This window comes from Eubalaena glacialis, chromosome 5 (genome assembly GCF_028564815.1).
Source record: "Eubalaena glacialis isolate mEubGla1 chromosome 5, mEubGla1.1.hap2.+ XY, whole genome shotgun sequence".
Lineage (NCBI taxonomy): Eukaryota > Metazoa > Chordata > Mammalia > Artiodactyla > Balaenidae > Eubalaena > Eubalaena glacialis.
The window spans coordinates 66463628-66468386 of NC_083720.1; the positions used below are offsets into that span (position 1 = coordinate 66463628).

The 4759-nt window shown below is 43.2% G+C and overlaps 1 pseudogene; it reads left to right on the top strand.

Moving 5' to 3' along the window:
• The first annotated feature begins 458 nt into the window (after positions 1 to 458).
• On the top strand, positions 459 to 1616 carry LOC133092105 (protein-tyrosine sulfotransferase 2-like; annotated as a pseudogene).
• The last annotated feature ends 3143 nt before the right edge of the window (positions 1617 to 4759 follow it).

Genomic DNA, 4759 nt, shown 5'->3' on the forward strand with positions numbered 1-4759 from the left:
TGTCTATTTAGTTCTTCCACCCATTTTTTAACTGGATTGTCTGTTTTTTTTTGATATTGAGCCCCATGAGCTGTTTTTATGCTTTGGAGATTAATCCTTTGTCTGTTGTTTCATTTGCAAATATTTTCTCCCATTCTGAAGGTTGTCTTGTTTATGGTTTCCTTTGCTGTGCAAAAGCTTTTAAGTGTAATTAAGTCCCATTTGTTTATTTTTGTTTTTATTTCCGTTACTCTAGGAGGTGCGTCGAAAAAGATCTTGTGGGCCGGGGCAGCTGGCGAGCACTGAGTCTCTGGGCGCGCGGAGCTGCAGCGGGACGTCTCTCGCGGGCTCAGCCAGTGGAGAGTCTTGGCAAGCAGCCACAAGGGCTAGATCCCAGGGATGAGAATGTCCAGGGAGATGTGAGCCCACTGGGGCTCCCGCCCACCTGTCGCTGAAGCGCCCCCAGCCCCGGGCCCAGCATGCGCCTGTCGGTGCGGAGGGCACTGCTGGCAGCCGGCTTTGCCCTGGCCCTGGTGCTGGTGGTCCAGCTGGGGCAGCAGGTGCTGGAGTGCCGGGCGGTGCTAGGGGGCCCCCGGCGGGCCATGTGGCGGGAGCAGGAGGACCTCGTGATGATGGGCACGGACCACGTGGAGTACCTCTACGGCAAGGCCATGCCGCTCATCTTCGTGGGGAGCAAGCCCTGGAGTGGCACCACGCTCACGCATGCGATGCTGGACGCCCACCCCGAGGTGCGCTGCGGGGAGGAGATCCGCATCATCCCCCGCGTGCTGGCCATGCCCAGGCCTGGTCCAAGTCGGGCCGGGAGAAGCTGCGGCTGGACGAGGCAGGTGTGACAGGCGAGGTGCTGGATGCCGGCCTTCATCTTGGAGGTGATCGCCAAGCAAGGAGAGCCGGCCCTCGTCCTCTGTAACAAAGACCCCTTCATGCTCAAGTCCTCCGTCTACCTGTTGCGCCTGTTCCCCAACTCCAAGTTCCTGCTGATGGTGCGGGACGGCCGGGCCTCGGTGCACTCCATGATCACCCGCAAGGTCACCATCGCCGGCTTCGACCTCAGCAGCTACCGCGACTGCCTCACCAAGGGGAACAAGGCCATTGAGGTGATGTACGCCCAGTGCATGGAGGTGGGCAAGGACAAGTGCCTGCCCGTGTACTACGAGCAGCTGGTGCTGCACCCCCAGCGCTGCCTCAAGCTCATCCTCGACTTCCTCGGCATCACGTGGAGCGACGCTGTCCTGCACCATGAGGACCTCATCGGCAAGCCCGGCAGTGTCTCCCAGTCCAAGATCGAGTGATCCACAGACCAGGTCATCAAGCCCATGAACCTGGAAGCTCTCTCCAAGTGGATTGGCCACATCCCTGGGGATGTGTTGAGGGACATGGCTCAGATCGCCCCCATGCTGGCTCGGCTCGTCTATGACCCCTATGCAAACCCACCCAACTACGACAGCCCCGACTCCATCGTCATGAACAACACACACCAGGTCTTGAAAGGGGACGATAAAACACCAGCCAAGCTGAAAGGCTATTATCTTCAGGTGAACCAGAATAGCACCTCTTCCCACCTAGGAAGCTCATGATTTCCAGGTCTTTGCAAATGGCTTTGTTGCCAGAAGAGAAGAAACTTTGCATTCGAGTGGGAATTGGACCTCTAATCCAAGCATATTGCTTGCTATTAATCGCCAAGACAGAACTGCTCACGAGGAATGTATTTGTACATGTTTGCAAAAGCTGAATCATTGGAAACTTAACCTTGAAACACTCTATCTTAGGATAGTCAGGGGTAGAGAACCAAGAGTGTGGAGGTAGTCCAGCTTTTGAAACTTACGTATTTTATATTTTTCCCCTCGAGAATTTTTTTTAAGAAATGGATTTGCCATCCTCCTTAATTTGCAGGACTGCCTTGGTGGCTTTGTTTGCTGGAACAAGGCCCACCACCCGTGCCTCTCCTGTTGACCCTTACTTTTGAATTCAAAGAATCTATTTAAGAATTTAATATATGAGGCTTTCTTTGATCCCTCCTCGGTTCTACTCACAGAGAAAAAATATATATATATTATTTGAATAAACTGAACAGGGACTCATTTGTCTGTGCCTTACCTTAAAAAAAAAGAAAAAAAAAAAGATCTTGCTGTGGTTTATGTCAAAGAGTGTTTTTCCTATGTTTTCCTCTAAAAGTTTTATAGTGTCTGGTCTTACATTTAAGTCTTTAATCCATTTGGAGTTTATTCTTGTGTATGGTGTTAGGTGGTGTTCTAATTTCATTCTTTTACATGTAGCTGTCGAGTTTTCCCAGCACCACTTATTGAAGAGGCTGTCTTTTCTCCATTGTATGTTCTTGCCTCCTTTGTTGCAAATTAGGTGCCCATATGTGTGTGGGTTTATCTCTGGGCATTCTATCCTGTACCATTGATCTATATTTCTGTTTTTGTGCCAGTACCATACTGTCTTGATTACTGTAGCTTTGTGGTATAGGTTGAAGTTGGGGAGCCTGATTCCTCCAATTCCATTTTTCTTCCTCAAGATTGCTTTGGCTATTCGGGGTCTTTTGTGTTTCCATATGAATTGTAAGATTTTTTGTTCTAATTCTGTGAAGAATGCCATTGGTAGTTTGATAGGGATTGCACTGAATCTGTAGATTGCTTTGGGCAGTATAGTAATTTTCACAATATTGATTCTTCCAATCCAAGAACATGGTTTATTTCTCCATCTGTTTATGTCATCTTTGATGTCTTTCATCAGTGTTTTATAGTTTTCTGAGTACAAGTCTTTTGCCTCCTTACGCAGGTTTATTCCTAGGTATTTTATTCTTCTTGTTGCAGTGGTAAATGGGAGTGTTTCCTTAATTTCTCTTTCTGATTTTTTGTTGTTGGTGTATAGGAATGCCAGAGATTTCTGTGCATTAATTTTGTATCCTGCAACCTTACCAAATTCATTGATTGGCACTAGTAGTTTTCTGGTGGCATCTTTAGTCATCAGCAAATAGTGACAGTTTTACTTCTTTTCCAATTTGTATTCCTTTTATTTCTATTTCTTCTCTGATTGCCATGGCTAGGACTTCCAAAACTATGTTGAATAAGAGTGGCGAGAGTGGACATCCTTGTCTTGTTCCTGATCCTAGTGGAAACGCTTTCAGTTTTTCACCATTGAGTATGATGCTTGCTGTGGGTTTGTCATATATGGCCTTTATTATGTTGAGGTAGGTTCCCTCTATGCCCATTTTATGGAGAGTTTTTATCATAAATTGGTGTTGAATTTTGTCAAAAGCTTTTTCTGCATCGATTGAGATGATCATATGGTTTTTATTCCTTACTTTGTTAATGTGGTGTATCACATTGATTGATTTGCGTACATTGAAGAATCCTTGCATCCCTGGGATAAATCCCACTTGATCATGGTGTATGATCCTTTTAATGTGCTGTTGGATTCTGTTTGCTAGTATTTTGTTCAGGATTTTTGCATCTATGTTCATCAGTGATATTGGTCTATAATTTTCTTTTTTTGTGATATCTTTTTCTGGTTTTGGTATCAGGGTGATAGTGGCTTTGTAGAATGAATTTGGGAGTGTTTATCCCTCTGCAATTTTTTGGAAGAGTTTGAGAAGGATCGGTGTTAGCTCTTCTCTAAATGTTTGATAGAATTCGCCTGTGAAGCCATCTGGTCCTGGACTCTTGTTTGTTGGAAGATTTTTAATTATGGTTTCAATTTTGTTACTTGTGATAAGTCTGCTTATATTTTCTAATTCTTCCTGGTTCATTCTTGGAAAATTGTACCTTTCCAAGAATTTGTCCATTTCTTCGTGGTTGTCCATTTTATTGTTATATAGTTGTTTGTAGTAGTCTCTTATAATCCTTTGTATTTCAGTGTCAGTTGTGATTTCTCCTTTTTCATTTCTAATTTTATTGATTTGCGTCCTCTCCCTTTTTTTCTTGATGAGTCTGGCTAAGGGTTTATCAATTTTGTTTATCTTCTCAAAGAACCAGCTTTTAGTTTTATTGATCTTTCCTATTGTTTTCTTTGTTTCTATTTCATTTATTTCTGCTCTGATCTTTATGATTTCTTTCCTTCTATTGACTTTGTGTTTTCTTTGTTCTTCTTTCTCTAGTTGTTTTAAGTGTAGGGTTAGGTTGTTTATTTGAGATTTTTCTTGTTTCTTGAGGTGAGATTGAATTGCTGTAAACTTCCCTCTTAGAATTGCTTTTGCTACATCCCATAGGTTTTGGGTCGTCGTGTTTTCATTGTCATTTGTTTCTATGTATTTTTTTATTTCTTCTTTGATTTCTTCAGTGATCTCTTGGTTATTTAGTAGCGCACTGTTTAACCTCCATGTATTTGTGCTTTTTACAGTGTTTTTCCTGTAACTGATTTCCAGTCTCATAGCGTTGTAGTCAGAAAAGATGCTTGATACAATTTCAATTTTCTTAAATTTTCCAAGGCTTGATTTGTGACCCAAGATGTGATCTATCCTGGAGAATGTTCCATGTGCACTTGAGAAGAAAGTGTAGTCTGCCACTTTTGGGTGGAATGTTCTATAAATATCAATTAGATCTATCTGGTCTATTGTGTCATTGAAAGCTTGTGTTTCCTTATTTCTTTTCTGTTTGGATGATCTGTCCATTGGTGTAAGTGGGAAGTTAAAATTCCCCTGCTATTATTGTGTTACTGTCGATTTCTCCTTTCATGGTTGTTAGCATTTGCCTTATGTATTGAGGTGCTCCTATGTTGGGTGCATAAACATTTATAATTGTTATATCTTCTTATT